Below are 27,734 nucleotides of genomic sequence, written 5' to 3'. Positions count from 1 at the left end.
TCAGTCCCCTCAAAAATTTAAGAGTTTATACCACCTGAGGCCAGAATGTGCAGCTTATAGCGTGTGATGTGTCACTATTTCATTTCCATTTGCTGAGACCAAAATATCTACCATAGAATAAGGAACATGGTCTTAAAAATTTGAATATATTCCAGGGACAGAAAGCAGGAGATACCAATATAACACTGAATAACAAGGTCTGGTAGTGGTGTGTCATGGCTGGGGACTGCAACCTCGAGACCGGACAAGCCAGAGACAAAGTAGTATAATAAAAATAATAAAATAATAGAAGGATGGGCTCCATTTGATGACCCCAAAATAAAAAGCTTTAATGGTAATCCGTACAAGGTAGAGGATTACACCAAAAGACCATGGTTCAGGCTGTTACAGTAACATATATGAACTAGGAGAGGGGTGGAGTCTGAGGGTAAGAGTCCAATGAAGAGGGGTGGTCAGGAATATTTAAAACACTGCAGCAAAGATAAACCAATGACAACAGGGGAAACAAGGAACTTTCTAGCAACATTTACATAACTACAAACAAGGGGCATTGTGGGTACTGTCTTTTCTCTCCATGGTAAAGAGGGCTTCTCCCATGGCCTTCTGCCCGGGCTTTTACAGACCCCCATAATGGAGTGTTTTATAAGCAGCTCCATGGCTGGTAATATTTTATGTTATAGAGGAAAAATTAAATATAACGAAAAATTAAATATAAGGTGTCAGGGTAATAGATTATACGGTAATTTCAGCATTGTAACTAAGTAATATCCCAGTATTTATAAAATATTCTCTTTTTATAAATATATTTATAAAATATTTGCTTTTTATACATTCAGGGATTATGGACAATCTGTCTATATAATGTAAGTATACTATTTGCTTTAGTTGTGGTGTTTTTTTGGTGGCAATTTAGCGTTCTGCACAGGATAAATCTGAAATTTCTGTTCTCTTTCAATGCCCTAGCACCATCCTGTGAGAAGTGGTCACCTTCAAAAAGAAGAAGACAAATCAACCCTTCTGTTCTGGCCCCTCTAAATGATCTGTCACACTCCAGGAAAAAAAATTCTGATTGTCTAAATTTGCCATGCAAACATTCTTCTTTTGTGTAATTATGGGTTATGGGATTTTGGGTTGATTTGCTTTGGTTCAGTTTGGTTTTTGGGGGGCTGAAGTCAGGGTTTGGTTTTTGGTTGTGAGTTTTTTAGTAGTTTTGTTTTGTTTTGTTTCCATTGTTGTGGGTTTTGGAGGTTTTGTGGGAGGTGTCGTTTGTTTGTTTGTCTGCTTGTTTGTTGGTCTGGGTTTTTTTTGTAGTTTTTTGTTGGGTTTTTTGTAGTTTTGGGGGATTCTTTTCCTGGTTTGGTTAGGTTTGGTCTGGTTTTTTGGGAGCTGTTGATTTGAGTTTGGGGTTTTTTTTTTGTTTGCCGTTTGTTTGGCTGGAAGGTTGGATTTTGTTTGGTTTGTTTTTTTTTTTTTTGTGAGTTTTTGGGGAGTTTTTGGTTTTTTTATATTTCAAGGCTTTTGTTTGGGTTTTGTTGGTTTTTTGGTTTGATTTTGGGAGGTTTCTGGTTGGTTTTTTTTTGCTTTTTTTCAAAGGGGGGGCGTTGTTCTGGTTTGGTTTGGTTTGATTTTGGTTGTAGTGGTATCAGACCATCAACCCATTTCTGTAGAAATGAGTAGAACTGGTTTTGCTCTGAGACACTTGATATCACAAGTGTCAACATCAGTTACTACCAAACGAAATCTAAAACCATTTAATGAACTCTTTCTGTTTTTATTCAGTTAAATGTAAAGTTTGAGAAATGTATCACAAGGAACTAAGCTAATTCTCTTGAGAAAAGGGATGTTCCCTGTGTATATACTTCAGCAACACTCAAACTGTCAGTTCTCTCTCAAAAAAAAAAAGAACAATACTTTTGGGACTTATAATAGGACTGATTTCTGTTTCTTGTACTTTTAGTTTCTTAGATAGGCCAAATTTCTTACTTCAGGATCAATTTTCCAAGGCTCTTGTTTTCCAAAATATTCCGGTCTTAGCATATTCATCTCTTTTGTAATGAGTTGCAGTTGATCACTTTGCAAAGTCAGAGGTACAAAATATTCCCCGACAAAATTTAGTCACCTTTCTCATTTCACAGGCAAAAGGAAATAAAAGGTATTTTTAAAATATATTTTTGCTTAACTTGATTTTAACCAGCATATAAAAGTACTTAATGCTGTTCATTTAAATTTCATGTTGATACGTTTGACATTTTAAACGTGAGAGTTCCTGAAATACATTAGTTGTAGCATAGTTTACTTGCTAGTAAATGAGTATAGTTTTGGTTTTTGTAACCGTTTGTTATTTGTTCCCTCAAATGTCCTTGATCAGCTCAAATTACTCTGAATTTTATTCTCGAAAATGCTTTTTGCAGCAAGCAGAGTGATGTCTCTTGAGTTTATCCCATTGTTAATAGCACATTTCTCCTGTCCTGGTCTTTAATCTGTCAATTTCAAATAAATATATTACTTGTTGGTGCCATATTCTGTTTGCAGAAAGTAAATGTCTCATCACCAGTGTTCCAGCAATAGCTTATTTTAAGTGAACATTTACTGTTTCTTTATTGTCCAGAAAGAGTTTTTATGGCCTATAATGCAGTGTTAAATATTATCCTCACTAAATAAGTACCCGAAATAGAACAGTCTTATTTTAATAAGGACCTATGGTTTAGATTTCTCTCCCTTTGTGACTAACCCAAGAAGAAATACCAAACCTTGAGAGAATCAGTGCTGATACCCTAAGTTTTGGGTTGGGATGTTTGATGGGGCTTTGATGGCCCCAGCAACCTATTCAAAAAATTAAAATAAGCTTTTCCTTCATTTTATATGCAAAGAATTGTAAAAAAATAGCAATTTTTACTTTTAGTATGTGTCCAAAGTCTGTTATCCAAATAAGAAAAAAGATGCAAGGGTAGATTACCTGAGGTGTGTTTTCACAGGTGAGATGCATCCTACAGATTCCAGTGACAGAGGTGCCAAAGCACGTCACACTTACAGTGCATCATGCTCTGTGTTGGGTGGTAATCAATGCCCAGACTCTTATTTCATTATTTATGAATGGGAAGTTTCTTTTGCTTCATGGCCAGCTGGTTTTGATCATAGAATCAGAGAATCCTGGAATTATTTGGGTTGGAAGAGACATTGAATCTTACCCATCCCACCCCAGCCATGGCAGGGCCAGCTTGCTGTGTGCCAGGAGCTGCCAGCCCCAATGTCCAGCCTGGCCTTGGGCACTGCCAGGGATCCAGGGGCAGCCCCAGCTGAGTCAATACACAGGAGACCCCAGAGGTAGAGGCACAGACAAAATGACAACCTTAAAGGTCAGAACTCTAACTTTTATGAACTTTAAAGGAAACATGTCTAGTATTTTATTTCAATAATTTTCAGACTGATGAAAATGTAATTGCAGAGATCTGTAGAAGAACCTAAGGTGGGAAAACAACCTTAAGGTTTTAAATGAAATTGTACATGTAAACTAAATATCAGTATTCAAGAAAGAGATCCTGGCTTTGCAATACCCAGATCTATGAGAGTATCAGGTTATCAGCATTTAAGGGAAGAAACAAAATCCTAAGAACTGTTGCAGAACTATTGAGAATGTCAGGATGCATCCAGGTAGAACTGTAAAAATTCAGAAAATTATTATAATGTGTGTCTAGAAAGTAGATATTAAAACATACACAGTTGACTGAGCTTAATGTGCCCTCCATTGAAGTGTAGTTTTTTTTTTTTTTTAAGTCTTCCTCCAAAATAAGAGCTCAAATACTTTAAACAATTAGTTACTTCTCTGTGAACTCTCTGGACTTTCATGTTACTAGCATGTATAAATTTTTTGTGTTTGGTTTCTTGCAGGTTTTCTTAACTGCTGTAGTTTCATGCTGTTTGTGCTTCTAGGAATAACAACATTCACATCAGGCCGACAGCTCATGAAGAATTCAAATTCTGCTTTTTGAGGCAGAGGAGTATCCACATGTTGCAGAGGAGGAAAGCAGAATGATGAGAAAAAAGCCCAAAACACGTGCTGGTAAAACTCTGTGGAACCACTGAACAGCTGCTCTTTTGTGCCTCTTACCAGCATCACTCTGGCAATGTGCTGGCTTCAACTGGTTCAAAGGGTTCTTTTCTCATAATTTGATTTTGAGGCCCACTAATGAGCGTTTTTGTGTCTTGTTTGCTTTGAGGGTATCTCTAATGCACAGCCTTGACATATTTTGACCTTGAAAGATCCTGAGAGAATGCAGGAAGGGAACACAAATTCCTCCACTTGTATAAGCTGATTACTATTAGTGAAGACAGCATTTAAAGATCATTTATAATCACATTTGGAGGGGATGCTCATATAGCTATTGGCAGAATCTGCTTTTAATTCGGTGTTGATGTGCTTCAAATGAAGATGTTGTCACACTCCAAGGGGAAAAAGAATCCACGTCATCTGAGCAGATACTGGTAATTCATGATGAAACCAGCATTTTGAAGTGCTGGCAAGATATAGGGCTTCACAGGAGCAATTCTTCAGGGGAGTTCAGATGCTGTGAACTCTGGATAAATAAATTAGTCAAGAAATGGCTTGGAGTAAGCTCGGTTCAACTTGAAAATATAATTCATGCTTTGTATGAAGTTCTATTCCCACTTTAAATTAGAAGAGAGTGAACTCTCCTTCCAGAGATTTTTTTAATAAAATGAAAGTACAGACATTTTTAACTTTAGAGCCCTTAATTTTAGTTAACAGAGAAAAAAAAAAAAAAAATACATATTGGTATCCCTTATGTGTTATTTAACTCCAGAAGATAGTAGCAAAACAAACTCAAAGGCACTTATTTCTTGCATCTTATGATGTCTTCATAAGGTAATTATGTATTTATGTTTTAGATTTCCTGAAATGGAGCACCAGTAAATGATAGATGACTTTCATCTGCAGTAATAGATTCCCATTTGTGAATGGTAGACAAGTTGACAGCCAACTCTTCTATCCATTCAAATGCTTGAGACTTCTTTTGGTTAATTTGGTAAATTAAAAATTAATGTCTTGTCCTCTTCGAAGTCATGGGCTGCTACTTAAGTTTATATGGCTAATTTATATATTATTTTGGCTTTCACCTATCTATTTTTGTTTCAGGAATCATGTCATGCATGCTGAAGAAAAACATTTGTTCTTCAATTTTAGTTTCTGGGTTAAATTTCCTTTAATATGTTAATATCTGTATTTTGTGGACTCTTAGTTGTTATTAGCAAGTTATACACATGGTAATAGTTTCTAAAAATTCTCCTCTTATTAGAAATGGCATGTCTCTTATACTTTGTGATATGTTATTCCTCTTAAACACTTGATAGTAATTTTTACTATTACAAATTATATAAAATTATTTTTAATTCTGGGAATTTTGTTGTGGTCTTCACACCATATGGGTTTTTAACACTAGGAATGAGCTAATGGATTATATTGAAGAATTTTGTATTACTTATGTATTTATTTTTAACTTCTACATTAAGTAAATTAATCAAACAGCTAAATTAATATTTTATCAAAACAGCAAGTTCTAGTTCACTGTATTTATTCAGAAAATACTATTATTTATTTCATCAATCTGTTTCCTCATCAGAGTGAACTTTGAAACAGCACAGGAACAGGAAACCTTGGGAAGTACTGCAGAGGCAATCATAAATACCTTATTATTTATTAGGGAAAAGAGGTTTTTGCCTCTTTTTTTTTCTCATTTGTCACATTCTGAAGAGAAAATCTGTGGTATTCAAAACCTTTTCATATTAACAGGTTGGAGGTAGTAGAAGGGACGGGGCAACGATAATTGAGGACAGGCCTTAACCAGACAGAAGTAGTTTAAAAATTTCATCTATTTTGATGTGAATTACTGGATTATTCACTGATATAATTTAATAAATCTGTTGCCTACTCTGATAATATTTCTGTCATATTAGGTTATTTCTTCTTCTGGTGCCCAAGACAATGTGGCTTTTAGTACCAAAAAGAAGTACAGTAAACTGAACCTTAAAAAATTTAAAAGGCTGATTTCATTGTATTCAGTGAAATTTTAAAAACAAGAAGATACAATCTCAAGTGTTCTGCATACAAAGTATAAGAAAATCAAGGATGTGATTTACATAAAGATCTTCCTTGTATGTTTTCCAAATTTCATTTGGTCTTGAGATGAAACTTTATTTCTGCTTCAGCACAGAAATGGGCAGAGACTTCATCTGTTCAACTGGAGTTACTTCTCCAAGCCTAAATGGTATTTTTTTTTCTGGGAACATGTACATATTTTCAAGTAATGTGGAATCTCATATTACTTTATAAGTTACATTAGTCATGTCCTTTACTGCTTTTTAAAGAAAAACTAAAATTTTTTTTTCCATTTTTTCCATTTTTTTTCTAAAACACCTCATTCTCCTAGGTTGATATTTATGCCTTGGGAATCACCTTTATTGTTTCCCTTTCCTGAAAAGCATAGCTACATGCCAGTACCCATGGCTATCTCGATCCCCAGCATGTTATGTTAATTATTAATTTTTTTAAGCCTTAAAACAAATGAATGCATCTGATTTTTAAAATAAAATCTAACAGGAGAGCAATCAAACTTTCCCTACACACCCACTGATTCCAATTCATCTGCTCTTACACCTGTAGATGAGAAAACACATAAAGCACATGTGACACACTGCAGAAAACAGACAAAAAAAATATTATTTTGTGCCTCTTTGTGCTTAAATCTGTTGGGCGTAATGCACAGATGTACTAACACATGAGAAGAAATCCAAAGCAATAAGCCCTGAAGAAAAATAAATCAAAAGCTTTTTTCTTCTCTCGTATCTCAGGAAATAGGTAGTGTGGGAATGTTAACTTCCAGCTGTTTGATACCTGAATGTTTGAATCTTGAGGTGTGCGTAAGGTGTCACACAGATTGTTCTCGTGCTTTGTAAGAAAGATGTCAATGATGACTTAGATGAATAAACAGGTCTTTTATCAGGAGCTTCCCAACATGTCTTGTGAACTGGCTTGGAAGCAGTGCACAGTGTTCCCCAGAGGAAGTCTGTTTTCCTTTGCTGATCATTCTTTACAACAAAAAAAAAAAAAATTATATTTTTTTAGAAATATTACGCATTAAAACCTTCTATGTCATTTGTTCCTCAGGTGAGTAGTAAACAAGACTAACCTGCTTCAAATGCGTGGTTAAAGAACCAATATACAAGGCTGGCTCTGTCAAAATCTCCATCTGAAAACCCATCATGAAAATAGAAGTAATGAGCATACAAAAATACTGCTTTGATATTTTTTTTTTTTTCCTCTCTCCCAATATGTTAGAATTTGCTCTTTTATTTTTCTGTTTCACAACAATTGTTGCAGCAAAGGGGCTCTTTTCAGAAATCACTCTTAGAACAAAAGAAGTAAGTATATTGTACCCATCTTTCAAATTTTTATTCACTTGCAGTTCAATGATCTGTAGACCTGATGACAGTTTTGTTGCTCACATAAGTATTTAAAACTGAAGAATTTGAAACCATGCAGCTGGGAGAATGCTGTTCCGTTTTATATCCTGCAAAAGTGGAGACTTTAAAGCTGAAACCTCCCCTTCTCATCCTCCTGTGGACAGATACGCACACACATTACTATATTTGGTGGAAACTCAAAGTTTCAGTAGCAAAAAGAGATCTATGTGGCCAAACAGCTGTACAATAGGAGAAGACTTGTAGATACAAAAGGTTGGTGATGACATCTCTATTTGTGATGAGGTTTATTTCAGCTCCAACTGCTCCTGTGGACTGAATACCTAGAACTGACTGGAAAAGCATAATTTCATCCAGAAAGAACTTAAGTTTTCTGTTCTGAGATTATGCCTGGCATTAACTGGAACATAAAAAGCAAGATTTGCTGAAAAGATTGATGCTACCCTAAAATACTAAAGGCTAAATAATCATCAGATGTCGTCATGAAAGTCACCAAGTTCATCTTTCTTCTTAAAAAATTTAGTGTTATATTCAAGTCTGTTATTTACACATAACCATGAAATCACTGTAGAAGGAAGAATGCACAGAAAGATCTTTTCAAATTCTGCTGGGTTTTTTATTTTTTCTTTTTTCTGAGAGAATATAAAGCTTTATTATTGGAATGGGTGACTTTTCACTTTTTATTGTCCTCCAGTCCTCCAGTATTCACTCTACCCCAGTGAAAACAGGAACATTTTGTCTGAGACATCAAATTTTATAGTGTTCAAGGCAGGTCAAAAAAAGCAGAGTATTATTTTCAAATACGAAGATTATGTTATTGCTCCATTAGAATTAAAGAAAAAGAAAAAGAAAAAAAGGTAAAAAATATAGTAAATATAAGAAATTAAAACCACCCAAAGTAGTCATTCTGTGACACAATCATGTCAAGCCTTTGCAAAACACACCTGATTAACAAAATCAATGTGAGAGACTAAATAATCGACAATTTCTGCTTAAGAATAGTTTTCATTTTGTAAAATGATGCACATTAATAACTGTGTATAAGATAACATGCAAGTTGAGCAGGTTCTGAGGATCTGACCCGCAATAATGCATAAGTAGAGTAAGTAAGTAAAAAAGTTAAAGAGATCTGACCTGTAGAAAAATAAGAAACATGAGAAGACTAGTTCTGTGAAATTTTAGGAACCAAGGAATTTTTGTATATTTTTGTATATTTTCGTATCTTGATTCATAAAATTCATGGTGTAGTTGGTCACTAAGTGACACAAAAGGTTTCTGTTAAAAGAAACTGAAACCCACAACCCCCAAACCTGAACAATTTTAGTCAAAATATAGATTACCCATCTGACAACTGTATTTAAGTGTTTACCTGGAAAAAACTTCCAAGTTTGAGATCTTTTTTGCTATTTTGCTTACACAACTTGAATACTACCTTACAGATTCTACAAGATGCATGATCCCTGGGAACCTGAGTTTTAGGATTTCCATAGGAAAATGAAGCACAGCGTCAAAAATCTATCTTTTGCCATTGCCACTAAACCACAATAATTTTGCCTTCAATAACCATCTTTCATGCAAAAATTTCTGTCCTCTTTAATAACAGACATGTCATCTATGGTTGCAAATTTACTTTTTCTCCTGGTGGTTCATTTCTAGAAAGAACATGCAGATTAAATTCGACAAATCTAAATTTGGTCAATTAAAAACTCAGGAGTTTATCTCCTAATTCTCTATTTTGTCAATTAAGCATACATTGGGAGTATGCTTCATCATGCACATCATCAACACAATTCATGACCTCACCAAATATTTCTGATTTAATTGAACCTTAACAGGTATTTCTTAGTGTCTCGAAGCCAGCAGGTTTTCTCCAAGATATGACCCCACCTAAATTGCTGGTTTACACCTCTGAATTTTACCAAAAGAAGGAAAACTCAGCTTCATGTTGTGCCAGCATTTTATCATTTTGTATATAACAGGAAACAGGGAGACAAATCTTTACTTTCAAGAATAAGAATCAGTATGAAAACGGAACGATTTGAAAAAAATTGAGTTTGCACTGTGACCACAGTGTTACCCATAAATTAATGATGGAATGTTTTACTATGAAAGAGAGAACATTTAACAACCTACCATTTCTTATTGGTTTGGTTGGTAATGACACTTTTCTCACAAAACATTTTTTGGAACCCGTATGATAATTTCTGTAGAAGAATTAAAAAAATTTTTGTTCTTTCCCGTGGATTAACCTTACCTTCATTTTTGCCAATACAAATAATTGTTACAGCAGCATCAATTGCAAATAGAGGTGGTTTGCTGAATATACAAAGAAAAGGTGGCTATGAAACAGTGTAAAGTGCACAAAACAAAGCGTTTGTGCATGGATATACTTGTGCACCTCAGAACTACAGAAAAAGTTCTATAAAACTTTGGTGAACAAAATAGATTATGTAATTGACTGTGTGAGGGTACAATGACGTGCATATGCTGCTTTACTTTAATATTTCATCATTTTAAATTCATATGATTCACTTGAAGGGCAATAACTGATAAATTGGGAGTGTCAAAGGAGACATAAAATTCATAAAGCAGGAAAATAACCCAGGTGTTGTATGGCATGATGATGGCTGCAAAAGAAAATTGTTCTCAGCTTCATCAATGTCATACAACAATCTTCTTTTAAAGGTCAGGAACAGATTGAGGCCATCACTGATATTATTATATATATCAGTAATATTATATTACATATTGTGATGTTATTATATGATGTTAGAAATAAGACATTATTCTTTGGCCAGCCAAAGAGCTGAACTCAATATATAATTTTGGAAAACATAGAAATACTAAGTAAATTAATATTCTTGGACTTCTTCAAGGGCTTATTTACAATATATCTAGATTATTCTAGTTTTGGTTTTTGTTTTTTTTAAGAAAACACATATTTTAAAATACTTAATATTACATTTAACAGAGTTCTACACACATTTCCTTCTCACTAGCAAGCCAACGGAGTATGAAACCTTGCCTGTATTTCTGACATTCTTTTTTCTACAGATATATTATGTCTGAATAATTTCACATTGTACACTGTCACTTTTGAGTTGAAAAAGTTCAAATTTACCCTTTCCCCTCCAGATAAAAATAGGAAATAATTTCTATGAAATTTAACTATTTTATTTATCCATGCCACCTAATGGATTATTATGAAAGATGAAGTATCTTTCTATGCCTTTTGTTCCTCCCTCCCTCCCTTTTTTTCTTTCCATCTTTCTTTCCCTCTTGATTCATTCCTTGTCTGTTTCATTGCTTTTTCTTGCTTTCTCTCTTGCTTACTCCATGTATTTTTTCCTCCCCTCCCCGTTCTTTCATTTTTTCTTTCTTTTTTCTTTTTTCCTCCCTTCTTCCCTTCCCTTCCCTTCCCTTCCCTTCCCTTCCCTTCCCTTCCCTTCCCTTCCCTTCCCTTCCCTTCCCTTCCCTTCCCTTCCCTTCCCTTCCCTTCCCTTCCCTTCCCTTCCCTTCCCTTCCCTTCCCTTCCCTCCTCGTCTCTGACTTCAACAGCTCAATAAAACCCACACAATTGACTTTGCTACATTACTGGGACTTAGGTTTTCTTTAATTTCTTTTTTCTAATCACTTTTTCACCCCTACATTACTAGGGTGCATTAGCTGCATGAACTGGGTACTTAAGAGAACAAAATTAGTGGCCAAATCTCAGGGGAAGAGGCCATTGGCTTGCACTTTTCTTGGGTCTGTGGAGGCCCAAGGGCCTATGACTAAAATCCCCATACCCTGATCTTGGAAGCTCCTCCAGGGCCTAGGGTGAGAGAAGGCTTCTCTCACACAGATCTGCACAGCTACATAATAATGTATAAAATTTGTTCTCTCATTGCTTTGCTGAGTTTATGTTCCAGCCCCCATTCACCTTCTCTGGAAGTTCTCTAGAATGTTCTTCCTTTCCTCAATCCCCATTGGCTCCAGTTTGCTACATGGCTCCACCCCATCATCCTATTGGTTCCCCTGGTTCCTAGCCACGCCCCTGCACCACTTTACCCCATCCCTATTGGTCCTTAGCCCTCAGAGCCTCCCCTTCTGTCCTGTATTTAACCCTGTGCCCTCACCCCTGATTTCTAGCTTGTCCCAGAACCCACTGGAAGCTTTTTGTGTTCCTGGTCCCCTGTTCCTGAAGAAATAGCCTTGGGTACCCAAAGGAGAGCCTGTCTCTTCGTACAGCCGCCAGCCTTTTTTAGCAGTGAGCTCCGGGACCAGAAAGCGCAGGTCGCTCTCAGGTCTGTGCTGTTGTGCACCACAACCAGGGGCTTTGTCTCTGAGGGGAGCCCTACGGAGAGTGGGGCAGCTGAAGCACGGGGCTGGGGCAGCTGTTGCCTCTCTCTCTCTATTGTTGCCTTCCCTGCAGGAGGATCGGAGCTGCTGCCTGGGGAAAGGAACTGGCTGCTGCCGCCACAGCCCGGCTGGCTCCCGGTTCTCCTGCCGTGGTGTGAGCTTGTGCTTGTGAGAGCAGCACTGTGCTGGACTGTCAGGGACTGACCTTGGGATCAGCTAGCTTCCTAAAAGGGAGAGCTATCGCAGTGCCGAGCTGGGTACCCGGGATCCAGAGCGGGCCTCTCCCTGCCCTGCTGGGAGCCGGGCGGCTGCTGCCCCGGCCCCGCCGCTTATCGGGCACTGCTCCGAGTTTGGCTACTCGGTAGCCGTGCAGCCCCCGCCTGCCGATCCCTCCTGCCGGCCCGGCTCTGCCGTGTCCGTGAGTCCTGCAGGCGCATGGGGATCGCCTGCCCCACGGTCGGTGAAGCAAAACCTCTGTGCCATTCCTTCCCCTCAGGGCCGAGCCGCCATTTCCGCGCTCTCCCCGAGCCCGCGGCACACCGCCTCCTGCACCCGTGGCTCTCCACGGGCCCCTGGTGCTGCTTGTTCGCTTCATTGACACACCTAGAAAGGTCTGTTACTGTCCGATCTTCGCGTGAAAGCGCCTTAATTTCAAAATGACAACAGCTGGGAAGCAGGGGGTTTACATTTTCCTTTGCGTTGGAGGCTCCTGTCTTCCTTAGCAGACCCCTGTGCTAAAAACGAAGACACTCACGGGCTCCTTTTCCACCTTCTCTCGGCTCCAGCTGCTCCTGGTCATTTGAAGGAGCTGCTCAGAAGAAGGGGGAGCTGCAATCCTTCAAGGCTGGGGCTGCTTTTTGTGGTTCCCAAAGTCCCTTGTGACATCCCAGAGCGCAGCTGGGGGTATCTGAAGGGCTTGTGGGGCCCTGGGCTGGCCAGTCCTAGAAGAGCGGCTGTGTCCAGGTACCTGTGTGTGCCAGAGGACTGCAGGCACGGAGGAGAAGAAGGCAAAGCCCAACTCCCAGCCCCACAGGCCCTGGTCTGGCTCACAGCCCAGGCCTTGAGGGAGCAGCAGGAGGAGGCCGAAAGGGCAAGGAGAGGGAGGAGAGGAACCTTAGATGGAGACGGTCTTTGTGAACTTCTACACTGGGGAAGAGCCGGAGCTCTCCCGAGAGGAGGAGAACAAATTCTAGTGAGGGACTCCAGGTGTAGCACAGCCGCAGGATCAGCGGCCGCTGCCAGCAGCGCCGGGCTGCAGATGGCGGCTGCCCCGCGGCCTGCCCGGCGCCCCGAGGGAGCCGCACGGGCTGCCCCGGCCTGCGCTGGTCCTGCGGGCCCAGCCGGCCCCGGCCGCTCTGCGGCACCCCCGGGCCGGCTCCCCGAGGGCACACGGCAGCCCTGCGGCCGGCCCCAAAGCGGCACCCGAAGGGGGACCCTCGCTGCCGGGGCTCAGCGCCGCACCCCGGCCTGTCGGCCGGCCGGGAAGGCGCCCGGAAAGTCATCGGCTCCCGGCGGCAGCCTGGCACCGCCGGCGGCACCCCTGCACCGGGTCCCTGAGGGCCGCAGCCACACGGCTCTCGGCCCTTTGCAGGGACACCGACTCCAGCTCCTCCCTGCTGGACTCCAAGGCCATTTCCTCTCCTCCGGAACGGATTTCATGCTGACCCTGTGGCACTGTGGCCATGAGGAATGGGCGCAGACAGGAGGTGTTGCTCCCAGGACATGACTGCACACTGCCGGACTGCGACACATAACAAAATAATACTACGTTCAAGAGATAGTAATTGATATGAGTAGGCCTTACCTAAGATCGGGGTTTTTGCAAAAGTGTTTTTTACAGCCTCTGTTCCAGGCTCTGAGTTAGAAGTGTTCCGGTTCTGAGTTTTATGTCAAAGTGTTCCTTGTTACCCCTGCCCTATCACTGCCGGAGTTAGAGACTTCCCAACATGGCGACCGGGGTTTATGTAAATTCGACACCAAAAAACACGATCACGGACAAGAAACCCGATCCACGGAGTATCGGAACACGAAATAGAAGAACCAGGAGCAATGCCCTAGAGTCGGAATTGAGAGGCAGTACCCACCAACTCCGCTCTCCTCGCCATGACAGATAAGAGACTCGCTAAGAATGACATCCCTGGACTTTTGAGCCAAAAAGGGACTCTGGGTTTACCCGTGAGGACAGAGATCCTGGCTCTGCCTACATTGCACCCCAGTAGGTAGAGCCGCATTCGTCCTCCTCCGAGTCGCTCCTGGGAAGCAACGGCGGTGTGCACGCGACCGTCGGGCCCCCACCCCAAGCTGATTCTAATAAAGGCTTTAAAACAGGAGAAGAAGGGCTCCTAGCCCTGCTTTTATCAGCTGGGGGCTCGTCCGGGATCACCATGCCCACTGGAGACCCCCGACAGGACGGCCTCCTGCTTAGTGGGACCCTCGGGAATTGCTGGTGACCCCCGGACCCTGGGAATCAGCGGGGGATAAGCGACACGGAGGAGCGCCGGAGTGGTGAGAATATCCGGTGGTGGGAATAGAGGCGTGTGAGTGGGGTGTGAATGAGACGGGGGCTGGCAGCTCAGACCCCCAAAGTGAGAGTGGACCCCTCAGTACCGCGATTCCGGACTCCCGCGAGGGGGCCGGCCGGGAACTGGGGGGAGTGAAGGATGAAAGATTGAGGCACCTCTTGGATAGGGTAGGGGTAAGCAGGGTTGCAAGCCCCACTGGGACCTTACCTCAGAGAAAGGGTCAGGTGAACCTTAGTTTGGAGAAAGGGTCAGGTGGACCCTAGTTTGGATAGGGGTATAGGGAGGGGCAAGCAGGGTTGCAAGCCCCGCTGTGACCTTACCTCAGAGAAAGGGTCAGGTGGACCCTGACTTGGATAGGGAGCGAAAAGTGGAGTAGTTTTAAAGATTTCTTTGGACAGAGGCATAGATTTTTTTTTAGATACTCTTTACAGTAAAGGCCAGGAAAGTTTGGTTGTGGTTCAGATTTGTGTTGCCCGTCATTAAATTTTAGTTTGGGTAGGGGCACATTATCCGTTTAAGTTTGAGGCCTGGAAACATGGGAGGGTGCATGAGCAAGAAGACAAGTATTAAAAGAGATAAGGGGAAAAGAGCCAAGAATATCCCTCCTAATAGTTCCTTAGGGAAATTATTGGACAAATGGGAAGATTGGGAAGTGACGAAAAAGCTAGATAAAATAAGGATGATCCACTCCTGTGTGGAAGTGTGGCCAAACTTAGATCTACCAGTGACGCTGCCCCTGCCGCGGCTCTCCTCGCCCTGGCTAGCTCTTGCTCCCTAGCCGCTGGCAGCGCCGGGAGTGGGGAACGGTCTGGGAGCTCGTTGTCCCAGACCGAACCTTCAGAGCCTGTAAGCTACCAAGCTCTGCGGTCTCAGGTGCGTCGTGGGTGCCCGATGAAGGCAAGGAGGAGACTCAGAGTCCCAGGTTCTCTCCAGAAACCAGGTTTTATTCCAGGGTCGGGAGCAGTGGATGGGGGAAGGACTGGAAAGGTCAAGGGTAGGACGGTCTGAGCAAGGAGCACCTCTGTGCGCTCCAATTTAAGGTGGGGAGGGTGCAAACACAGGAACCAATCAGGGCATCTCAGGGGAGGAGTTGGGGGGGAGGGTTTACAATGTTGGGGACCAATAGGAATAACACGTGGGAGGGGCGGCAGTCACAATGCCAATGGGGCTTCGAGTGAGGGATAAAAGGGAAGGCGCTAGAACAAGAGGTGGGGTTTACATAAATTGATGGGATTCAGGGGCAGGAACAGGGTGATGGGCAAGGAAGGTTCAGGAAAAAGGGGAGGGGTTTACAAAACTGACAAGCGGGTAAAACCACTACAACTCATGGGGGAATAACATCAGGAACAAACCATTTAATTTAATAACCTGAACAATAATAAACGGACGGCAACATCTCCCCCTTTCTTTTTTAGAAAGAGGAGGTTGCATCAGCGGGAGGCGCAGAGGGCTCAGGGAGCCAGTCTTTAAGGGAGGGAGAGGGTGAAGGCGAGGAGGAAGGAGAAGGAGCACCAACAAGATTAACTTGGGGAGGAGGAGATACAAGGTGGAGAATGGATTGAATTAAACATCTTCTCAAAATGGCGAACGCAACCAAAACTATAAAAATGATGAAAACAATCCATAAAACAGTTTTCAGGACGGATGAGAGCCATCCGGACAGTCCCCAGTTAGAAAAGATGTTGGTGGCCCAGTCTTCGTGTTCTTGTTTTATCTGGTGGACCATGCCTCTCATTTGCTCGATGGTCTGGCGAATGGAGGGACTCTTTGATGTTAAGTTCATACAGCAAAGCCCTTCAAATTCCCTGCAGTCGTGGTTGTGCAGGAGCAGCAGGTAGTCTATGGCCGCCCGATTTTGGAGGGTGGCCTGCCTGGTGATTTCCTCGTCTTCGAGGAGGTCGCTTAGCGCAGCTGACGTTAAATTTGCTTGTTTTACTACCCAACACTCGAATTAGCCTAATTCTCCAAGGGCTTGAGCAGCGGCCAACCAGGGCAGAAAAACAGACACTGCTACCCGTTTTAGCTTGCTCCAATGGAAAATTTCTGAGTCGCAGTCTGGGTCTAAGTCGTCCAGGCTGCGCTTTTTGATAGCCGAATTATTCTTTTGGCTCCAATTTTCGATTTGGGTCGTGTTGGGTGAAAACAAGGACAGCTGGCCCAGTGTGCACGGCCCTCCGAGAAGGCGAGAGGGGATGCCTGCCCATGCCCGATCTCCACAGATGAGAAATAAACTTTTGGGCAACCGAAGAGGGGTAGGGTTAAGGGTTGAGGGCATCTTCACGTGGGCAATGTTTTGGCACCATTTGGCTGCCTGGAACTGCTTGTTCACCTGCACTACTTTGGGATAGGGGGCAGGGTCAGAAGGGTAGTAACGAAAGTGAACACAAAATGACGCTGGGGAGGAATCCAGAAGGTCAAACTCTTGGGGTTCAACGGTCGCCTTCTCCAGCGTGGCTTGCCAGTCCCTCCAGAGGAGGAGGGGGTTCATTGCTGGCCTTCTGACCTTATACATTGGTGCAGAGCGGACGACACGAGCTGGCTTTCCCCGGTTGGCGTCATGGAGCAGGGTAGTAAGGGAGTCGGGAAATTATTCCGGTTTTAGAGGGATCCCCACCAGGCATGTTGTCATCGGGTTTCCTGCTGCTCCGGTGGAAAGGCACAGTTCCTCTCTCTGCAGGGACTTCGCCAGCATCATCCAAATGTTTTGTTTGGGTTGAGGCACGATCCACCCCTTCGTCTGGGCTACGGTTAACATAACACTGAAGATGGTGAGCATGGTCTTTGGGGCTGTCATCTTCTGGATGGCTCTTCCTACAACGAAGGGAACAAACACCAAACATAACTCAACTGAAAAGAGGAATCTCCAAAATAAAAGATTAGGGGTTTTTCTCCTCCTCCTCCTTGGGGGGCCCGGAGATGACCTATTCGGATGGGACAGCACCCTCATATTGATCTGGCGGCCTGCTTGGATGTTTTGGGACGTACGGTTTCACCCACCTTTGTGGGATCCACCGCAGTCATTGGGGCGAGGAAACGCAAGCGTATCCCCGTCCCCAGGTCACCAGATCGAAGGGACCCATAATTCGTTGGGTCTCGGGGTCCCGGACCAGCACCGGAGGGCGCTGCTGCAACTTGTAGCTGTTGGCGGATGGAAAATGCCGGGCTACTGGAGGGTTAGGATCACTGTCCGAGCAGTTTAGGAAGTTCAGCGTGTAAAGGGCCTTGCACAACCGTTCTTGTGGGGTGCAGCCCTTCACTGTCTCCTTTTGATGGACGAGGACGTGCTTGAGCGATCGATGGGCTCGCTCAACAATCGCTTGGCCTGTGGGGGAGTGTGGGATGCCTCTCTTGTGTGTCACTCCCCACTCTTGCAGGAAATCCTCCAGTTTCCTGGAGGTATAAGCTGGGCCATTATCCGTTTTGATCTCTTTGGGGACCCCCAGTACAGAGAAAACCTGCACGAGGTGTTCACATACATGTTCGGCTTTCCTCCCCTGTGTGGGCAGAGGCATAGATAGCACCTGAGAAGGTATCAGTGGAAAGGTGCACATAGCGGAACCTGCCGAATTCCGGGACGTGACATCCATTTGCCACACCTCACAGCTCCCCAGGCCTCTGGGGTTGACCCCAGCTCCCAGAGAGGGCATTGCAGTGGACTGACAGTGTGGGCATGTGGCCACGATGGCTCTGGCTTGATCTCGCCTCAGGTGGAATTGGCGGACCAGCCCAGGCACGTTCTGGTGGAACATCTGATGACTCAGCTTGGCTTGCTGGAATACATCAGGGAGCTGAGCCATAGCGACAGGAGTAGCGAGGGAATCAACTCTTTCATTTCCCTCGGCTACCGGGCCAGGGAGTTCAGTGTGCGACCTCACGTGCATCACGAAAAATGGCTGCTTTCGGTGGGAAACGGTAAAGATTAACTTGGAAAGCAGCTCAAACAGCTGCGGATTGGAGACCTCCTTTAGGGCGGCATTCTCTGCCCTAGCTACCACCCCAGCAACATATGCCGAATCTGTAACCAAATTAAATGGTTCGGGAAATCTCTCAAAAGCTCTGACGACAGCATCCAACTCAGCGACCTGTGGAGATCCCTCCACATACTTAACATCTGCTTCCCACTGCTGAGTTTGAGGATCCACCCAAGTCACAACTGACTTGTGGGATGCTCCAGATGCGTCAGTGAAAACTGTCAGGGCTTTGAGGGGTTTTCGACTCCGAATTGAACTTGGAATGATGTTAAATTTAGCATTGAAGAATTTATGTGCTGGGGCGTGGACTGAAACTTGTCCACTGTAGCTATCAAATGCGATTTGGAGAGCCTCGTTCTCCTGCAGCAGCTGTTCAAACATCTCCTTTGTCAGCTTATCCGGGGACGCCCTGTCCCGCGACAAGCTGACAGGCACCCGTACACACGCAAAGTCGCACCCTGCCATCTCCCTGAGCCTGGCTCTAGCCTTCCTGACAAGCTGAGCCACCAGCTCTTGTGGCCGGGTGATACTCTTGGATCGTTGATGGCTCAGGAATACCCACTCTATGATCAAGAGTGGGTCCCTTGCGCCTTGATCCCACTGAAAGATAAGCCCACACAGGTGCGGCAACCTTCCCAGAATGATGTACTCAAACGGCAGGGTCGGCTCATATCGATGTGCCTGCCTTTCCATTAAAGCAATTTGTGCCTTCCTCAGTGCTTCCCTCGCCTCTGGAGTCAGGGTCCTAGGAGAACTAAGCTCCTTCTCCCCCTTCAAAAGCATGAAGAGGGGGGCTAGGTCTTCGGTGGTGAGGCCCAGCCAAGGCCTGACCCAGTTCAAGGTCCCGCACAGGGAGTGAAGGTCTGCCAGAGTCTTTGGATTACTGTTGATAGCCAATTGTTGAGGAACAATGGTCCTCTCAGTAATCCTCAGTCCCAGATACTTCCAGGGTGGCATCTTTTGAACCTTATCTTCCTGGAGCTGGAAACCTGCAGATGTTAGAACTCTAACCACTAGGTCAAGTGATTGAGTAAGTATATCGTCATGGGGGGCGCACACTAGGACATCATCCATATAGTGATAGATGATGACCTCCCCCATTTTGGCGCGAACGGGAGACAGCAACGAAGAGACATACCACTGGCAGATGGTCGGCGAATTTTTCATCCCTTGGGGTAGCACTCGCCAGTGGTATCTCTTCATTGGGGCTTCTCGGTTAAGAGTGGGCACCGAGAAGGCAAACCGTGGGGCATCGTCAGGGTGTAGGGGAATTTGGAAAAAGCAATCTTTGATATCAATCACTGCCAATTTCCAATTTCGGGGGAGCATGGTAGGGGTAGGCATCCCTGGTTGAAGGGGTCCCATGTCTACAATGACCTTATTGATTTCAGGAAGATCGTGAAGGAGCCGCCACTTATCCTTCCCCGGCTTACGGATAACAAAGACCGGGGAATTCCAAGGGCTTGTGGTTTCTACTATATTTCCCTTATTAAGTTGCTCCTCCACGAGTTCGTTGAGCGCCTTTAATTTATCTTTTCTTAGCGGCCACTGGTCAATCCAGACCACTGTATCAGTTGTCCAATCTAATTTCTGGAAAGGGCGCTCTACAGTGGCCGCCTCTAAAAATCCCGAGGGGTTTTCGGGATCTCGATTTTAACCCCCCACTGGGACATGAGATCTCTTCCCCACAGGGGAACCTGATAGTCAGCAACAAATGGGCGTAAATTTGCCAGTTGCCCATCTGGCCCCGCAATTTGCACCACGCTCTTTGAAATTCTTGCCAATTGGGTACCCCCTATGCCCTGTATCTTGCCTGCCACGGGTTGCAACTCCCAATGTGACGGCCATCTCCTTTCAGGGATGATCGTCACATCCGCTCCCGTGTCAAGCAGTCCTTTCATCTGAAAGGATTCTGCACCCTGCTTGACGCTGCAGTCCAGAATGGGCTTTTCCTCACCCACCACTTCTGCCCAGTAGACGCCTGGTGCGTGGTTGTCTACTGGGACCTGCTCAGGTGTTGGTATAAATTGGGCAATGATTTGCCCCTTGGGCAAAAAGAAGGGTGGATGAGCGCAGCGCGCCAGGAGAATGAGGTTCTCCGGACCACCTGAAAAGGTGATCGGCGAAATCTCAATCTCCGGGGGTGTGTGCTTGGTGTCCCCGATGGCGATGCACTTACTGTCACGTCCGGTGTCTATTGTCTTCCCCTCCAGTGGGTCCACAGCTACTACCGTCCAGCGCTGGGACCGGAGGAGGATGTCTCGTGTTGTTACTAAGTGTCTCGTCCTGTGAATAGGCCATGTCCGGTTTTCGTTCCCCCCCTCCTCTGCGATACCTGCCCCATTTGTTGCTTCGCGCGGGGCAGGTTCGTGCCGCGCTCCTAGTTTTTTTTATTATTAAAAACTCCCTCTCCCCCTTTTTCCCCCATGTTGCCCCTCGCAGGTCCAGGGCAGGGAAGTACAGCAGGGCAATCCCGGGCCATGTGTCCCAGCTGCCCACAGCGATAACACTGCAGAGGCTTTCCAGTTGGTGGTGGTAGTTGGCCTGGTGGGTGCTGGGTCACTGCAGCTGTTGGTGGTCTCCTGGCCGCTTGTGGTGGTAGTTGGCCTGGTGGGTGCTGGGTCACTGCAGCTGTTGGTGGTCTCCTGGCCGCTTGTGGTGGTGGTGGGACCCTGGACGCCCCCATTAACGGGACCTTCTTTTCGCAGGCGTCAATGAGGTCATCCAAGGTTGGCGGCGGATACAGAGGCAGGCTAAAAATGACTTGCTTGCAAAAATCATTACAATTAGCCTTGGCCATTTCTAGAATCAGCTGCTCCTGCAGCTCCGGTCTGTCAACCTGCCTCTCTATTTGCTCCTGCAGGCGGTTGATAAAGATGTTAAAGGGTTCATTGGGGGATTGCTTAATGTTGGAAAAATTCGTGAGGGGTTCCCCCCCCGGCAAGATGTTAAATGCCTTCTCAGCGGCTTCTGTTATTTTAATTAGGACAGACCGGGGTAAGACCCTGGCTTGTTCCTCTGGCTTTCCCCAATTCCCTTCACCGCACAGGTGATCTATTGAGAGGGGGTTTTCATCCGCGTCAACCGCGGTCTCCTCGCTGCGCAGCAGCTCAGGAAGGATGGCCTCCAACGATTTCTTCTACCTCTGTTTCCACAACCTATAGTCAGCTGGGGAAAGGAGGCAGGCAAACAACTCTTTTAAATCGTGGGGGACCATCTCATTCACGGAGAAGGTGACCTTTAACAAGCCTTTAAAATATTCACTTCTCCTGCCGAACTCCTTCTGAGCCTTGCACAGCTCCCTCTTTGTCTGGAAGGAGAAGGGTTCCCATTCTCGGTACCTCCCCCCACTTCCTCTAAAACTAACCGGTGCGGCAAAGGGAATCACTACCTGTTCCGGGTTCTGGTCCTCAGGCCTGTCACTTCCGGTTCCCGAAGCGTGGGAACTGGTGGGAGGGGCGTGGGAACCGGAAGGGGAGGCGTGGGAACCGGGAGGAGGGGCGTGGGAATCAGAAGCCGGAAGAGGCGGGGCTGGAGGACCGACTGAGGGGGAGGGTTGGAGGGAGGAGCGGCGGCCGGAAGGGGTGGAGTTTTGGGTGGTAACACCTTGGGGACACACCCCCGAGGAGGAGGAACCATCTACGGACAAGTGGGAGGGGTCAGGGTAGGAAGAGAGGGAGGAGCTAGGGAGGAAGGGGTTGGACTTTGAGGGGAGGAAGGGATTGTGGGAAGAAGGAGCACAAGGGAGGGGTCTGACCATGCGGTCTCTGCCATCTTGTGTCCCTCGGGGGCCATTTTGGGAATCAGGTAGGGTATGGGGAGACTTAGGGGAAGATTTAGGGGAACACCGGGAATGAGGGAGTGTAAGGAAATCAGGGTTCTGGGAGAGAAACTGGGGATCAATAACTTTATCAAACTGGGGATTTGGAACTTGGAAAGGGGAAAACTTGGAGTTATTAACTGGGGAAGTAGGAGAATGGGTAAGGGCTCCGGCAGCTTGGCCAGGGCTACCGGGGCAAGGGTTCTGAGGGAGGCTTGGGGAGCCAGGGAGACTACTGCCGACTTCGGAGCCCTGTGTTTTACGGGTTGCTCCGCAGGTCTCCCCCAACTTAGGGACAAGGGACGAGGAGCAGGGGTTTGGGGAAACTGTAGAAACTGGGGAAGGCTGCGTTGGCTGCTTCTGCATTTCCCTCTTTTCAACTAGGGCGGTCCGAATTAGAACGAAAAGAGGAATTAATTTGGTGGCTGTTTTGTCCCCCTGAACTACCAAAGCTGTTAATTTGGACCCAACCGAATTCCAAAATGACACTGAAAGAACATCTTCGGAGGACACGTGGGGAAAATGCAAAAAAAGCCAACGTACAAGCCTCTTAACCAACCCGCGCGAATACTTATGCTTCCCACTCTCAAGGAGACCCACAACTTGGAAATAAATCCCCCTCTGCGGAGCCGACAAACGTGCGCCCATCTTCTATCCCCCGGCTCCGCAGTTCCACCGCCTCCCAACAGCAAACGGGAACTTAATAAACAAAAGAATAAGGGTCAAGACCCAGTTCACACACAACACTCACAGGGACCACACACACAGCCCCTTTTCCCCCACCGGGGAATACTCACCGGGTCCTGACTTGGGCTGTGGGAGACGTCTGAGCACCCCAGAAGCGGTCTCCTGCGCACAGGGAGATTGTCGCTTCTTCCCCTGGGAGCGCTGCCGGACAGAAACCGGCCTGCTGCAACCAGGGTAGCTGCCGCCCAAAGAGTCTCTATAACTCCACACAGACTCCTCCGGGGGTCTCCACGGGCTGTAGAGGCCCCACGTTGGGCGCCAGCTGACGCTGCCCCTGCCGCGGCTCTCCTCGCCCTGGCTAGCTCCTGCTCCCTAGCCGCTGGCAGCGCCGGGAGTGGGGAACGGTCCGGGAGCTCGTTGTCCCAGACCGAACCTTCAGAGCCTGTAAGCTACCAAGCTCTGCGGTCTCAGGTGCGTCGTGGGTGCCCGATGAAGGCAAGGAGGAGACTCAGAGTCCCAGGTTCTCTCCAGAAACCAGGTTTTATTCCAGGGTCGGGAGCAGTGGATGGGGGAAGGACTGGAAAGGTCAAGGGTAGGACGGTCTGAGCAAGGAGCACCTCTGTGCGCTCCAATTTAAGGTGGGGAGGGTGCAAACACAGGAACCAATCAGGGCATCTCAGGGGAGGAGTTGGGGGGGAGGGTTTACAATGTTGGGGACCAATAGGAATAACACGTGGGAGGGGCGGCAGTCACAATGCCAATGGGGCTTCGAGTGAGGGATAAATGACAGGGAAGGCGCTAGAACAAGAGGTGGGGTTTACATAAATTGATGGGATTCAGGGGCAGGAACAGGGTGATGGGCAAGGAAGGTTCAGGAAAAAGCGGAGGGGTTTACAAAACTGACAAGCGGGTAAAACCATTACAACTCATGGGGGAATAACATCAGGAACAAACTATTTAATTTAATAACCTGAACAATAATAAACGGACGGCAACATACCAGGATGATGGCCATGGGTCAGGACACAAGACCTATGGATGTGGAGGCAATTAAATGAACACCTAAAGACACAGGAAGGGTCTGACCTAGAGGAGATGCGGTATGCTGCATGTTGGATAGAAAATGCGATAAAAGACAGAGGGACGAAAATCTGTAGGATGCAGCATAGAGAGGAGAAGAGTGGGGAAGGGGAGGGGAATGGGAAAAAGTGGGACCCCCTTGATTACTTGCCCCCTCCGAGTTTTCCTGCTATTTCCCAAATCTCCCAAATCCCAACCTCCGGGTCCCTCTCAGGTTCACGTGACCCCTCCTACAGCAATCCTTCCTCTGCCACCTCCGCTCTTCCCAATGACTACCCCTCCTATAACTCCTTCCCCAGTCATCATTCCCTTACCTCCTCCTAATTGGGATTTGAGCAAGCCAACATCATCATTGTCACCTTCACCTCTGCAAACTTCGGTGATCCCCCACCTACTGTCACCCCACAGTTTGGTGCTACTACTAGCCCTCAACAGAAACTTACCTCTCAAGCAGATGGTCCTAAGGCAGATGACAGACCGTATTGTAATACTCGGTTCAAAACTTGCAAGGTAGAAAAACTGTTCCCTCTTAGGGAGGTCCCTATAGGGGGGGGGCAGCTGGTGGCATTGGGTTTGTGAATGTTCCTTTGACTGCTTCAGAAGTCAGAAGTTTCAAGAAGGAAATGGGGAACTTGGTGGAGGACCTGGTGGGAATAGCTAATCAGGTGGACCAATTCCTGGGACCCAACCCATATATGTGGGGAGAACTCAATTCAATTTTTAACATACTGTTCTCCCCGGAGGAGGTCCGACTAATAAGGATGGCGGGAATACGGATTTGGGAACGAGATAATAACGAGGGCCCCCGGGAGATCAAGAAGTACCCTTAGCAGATCCCAACTGGAACCCCAATGAGGAGGAAGGGAGGAGAAACATGAGGGAATATAGGTCCTTCATGGTGAGGGGCATAAAAGAGTGTGTCCCCAGAGGGAGTAACACTAAACTGGCATTTGATGGTTCGCAAGAAAAGGATGAGACTCTGGCGGCTTGGCTAAACCGGTTGAAATGAAACTTCCAGCTGCATTCAAACATTGACCCAGATGGCCCGGAAGGCCAGATGCTTCTAAAGATACAATTTGTGACAAGGGCTTGGCCGGATATCAGAAGAAAATTAGAAAAGATGGAGGACTGGCAAGAAAAAGGTATTAATGAGCTCCTAAGGGAGTCCCTCAGAGTGTATCTACGGAGAGAAGAAGAGAAAACTAGAACAAAAGCTAAGATAATGGTAGCAGTTGCTAAAGAAAGTGCAGGATCAGAAAGGGGACCAGTGGCAGCAACCAGTCAAGAAAGGCCAAGGCCAGCAAAACCGTGGAAGAGTTATCCAGAAAGACCGGGGAAAACAAGAGTAGGACGCTGCTTCTATTGTGATGAGATTGGGCATTTTCAGAAGGACTATAAAAAGTTAGGGTTTGACAAAGCCATTGTCCTAGAACAAGATCTTTTGGAGAAAGTTTTAAAAGGAGATGACTAGGTGTCGAGGGCTTTATATAGTGGAGGACCCCATGAAACATCTGATGGAGCCCTTGGCAAGCTTTGAAGTGGGTCCATTGAGGGAGGATATGGAGTTTTTAATAGATACTGGGACTGAAACATCTAGTATAAACAAATTGCCATCGGGAGTCACCTTAAGTGAGAAGATGTGTGAGGTGATATGAGTGGAGGGGAAACCATTTAGAGCTCCGGTGATTGAAAATGTAGAGATATGGGGAAACTCTAAGCAATGCAAAGTGAATTTTATTTACTTACCAAAGCTGGAGAGTAACTTACTGGGTAGAAACCTTCAAATCTGTTCAGGAGTGGGAGTAATCCCTGAGGATGGGAGGATGATAGTAAAGATCATGGCACTTACCCAAAATGAGATGAAAGAAATTAACCCGGAAGTATGGGTTGGGCAAGGGAAAAGGGGACTCTTGAAGATACCCCCAGTAACAGTGGAAATGGTGAAAGATACCCCACCAGTGAGGGTTAAACAATACCCCATCTCACTGGAAGGAAGAGAGGGGCTAGCCCCAGTAATCAGACAATTGTTAGAAGAAGAGGTCCTAGAGCCCTGTATGTCCCCCCATAACACACCTATCTTGGCAGTGAGGAAGGCCGATGGAAGTTATCAGCCTAGTGCAGGACCTACGGGAAGTCAACAAGAAAACTATCTCTAGGCACCCAGTTGTGCCAGACCCTTACACACTCCTCAGTAAGGTGCCAAGAGAACATCAATGGTTCACAACCGTAGATCTGAAAGATGCTTTTGGGACATGTCCCCTTGCAGAAGAAAGTAGGGACTGGTTCGCTTTTGAGTGGGATGATCCCACTACCAGGAGAAAACAACAACTTAGGTGGACACATCTTCCCCAAGGATTTTCAGAATCTCCTAACCTCTTTGGGCAGTCATTGGAGAAATTGTTAGAACAATCTGATTTGGAAGAAGGGGTACAAATCCTCCAGTACGTGGATGATCTACTGATCTCAGGAGAAAGCCAAAGTCAAGTGAAAAATACCAGTATACGATGTCTGAATTTCTTAGGGGAACAAGGATTGAAGGTATCACAAAGTAAATTACAATTTGTAGAACCAGAGGTGAAGTTCTTAGGCCACTTGATTGGAAATGGATATAAAAAGTTAAGCCCGGAGAGGATTTCAGGGATCCTATCCATTGAGTCTCCAAAAACTAGGATGTGAGGAAAGTGCTGGGGTTAGTAGTAGTTAGTACTGCAGGTGGTGGATAGAACGATATTCAGAATGTGTAAGATTCCTTTATGGGAAGTTAGTCAGCCCAGAACTTACACACTGGACAGAAGAGGATGAAGCGCAGTTGCAAGGCTTGAAAAGCAAGTTGTCCACTGCCCCAGTCCTGAGCCTACCAGACCTAAGCAAGGGGTTTGATTTGTTCATAGATAGAGAAGGTGGGACATCATACGGGGTATTAACCCAGGAATGGGGAAACTGCAAAAAACCGGTGGCATATTTATCTAAATTACTGGATCCAGTGGCCAGGGGATGGCCAGTGTGTCTACAAGCAGTTGCAGCCACTGCTGTCTTGCTGGAAGAGGCCCAGAGATTAACACTACATGGGAAGATAAAAGTGTATACCCCACACGATTTGAGAACGGTGCTCAGTCAGCAAGCACAGCAGTGGCTCACTGATGCCCTAATTTTGAAATACGAAATCATTCTGATGAATGCTGACAATTTAGAGATTGCCACCTCCCAAGTGTTTAAACCTAGCCCAGTTCCTTTCTGGGGAGCCCCTAGAGAACTTGGAACATGACTGCATTGAGCTTATATCATTACAAACAAAGGTGAGGGAAGATTCAGAAGATAAACTTTTACCGCACAGTGAAGTCATGTTTATAGATGGATCTTCAAGGATGACAGGTGGAATGAGGGTCTCAGGGCATGTGGTAGTAGATGGGAGAACAATGAGGATAATAGAAAAAGGGAAATTGCTATCGAACTGGTCAGCACAAAGTTGTGAGCTCTATGCTCTAAAAAGGGGTTTGGAATTGCTAGAAGAAAACTCAGGAACCATTTACACAGATTCGAGATATGCATTCGGAGTAGTGCATATATTTGGGAAGATCTGGGAGGAAAGAGGTTATATCAACTCAAAGGGGAAGAATATAATTCATGAGAGATTAGTTAAACTACTTTTGGAAGCCCTACGAAAACCATCAGAAATAGCTATAGTTCATATAAAAGGACACCAGAGAGGTAATACTCTAGAGGTGAGGGGAAATAGGATAGCTGACCAGGCAGCGAAAGAGGCCACATTGGGGCTAGAAGATCCAGTTAAATCCCTCCACTTGAGGGAGGCACAAGAGC

General features: G+C 45.5%; 1 long non-coding RNA gene across 4 annotated transcripts; it reads right to left on the bottom strand.

The window, feature by feature from the left end:
- Positions 1–1,600: 1,600 nt before the first annotated feature.
- LOC111941649 (uncharacterized) lies at positions 1,601–11,504 on the bottom strand. Of its 4 annotated transcripts, none has more exons than XR_002870175.2 (5): positions 11,417–11,504; positions 9,628–9,698; positions 7,203–7,262; positions 6,908–7,101; positions 3,338–4,574 (listed from the first exon to the last, which is right to left on the bottom strand). It is a non-coding gene; the product is annotated as an uncharacterized LOC111941649 (long non-coding RNA). The 4 variants fall into 4 exon arrangements; XR_002870176.2 differs by having other exon boundaries at positions 11,283–11,499; XR_002870177.2 differs by lacking the exon at positions 9,628–9,698 and having other exon boundaries at positions 1,601–4,574.
- Positions 11,505–27,734: the final 16,230 nt, after the last annotated feature.

This window comes from Cyanistes caeruleus, chromosome Z, assembly GCF_971803275.1.
Source record: "Cyanistes caeruleus chromosome Z, bCyaCae1.hap1.1, whole genome shotgun sequence".
NCBI lineage: Eukaryota > Metazoa > Chordata > Aves > Passeriformes > Paridae > Cyanistes > Cyanistes caeruleus.
The sequence above is the reverse complement of the archived record's forward strand: the minus strand, read 5'-3'. Positions and strand labels throughout refer to the sequence as shown.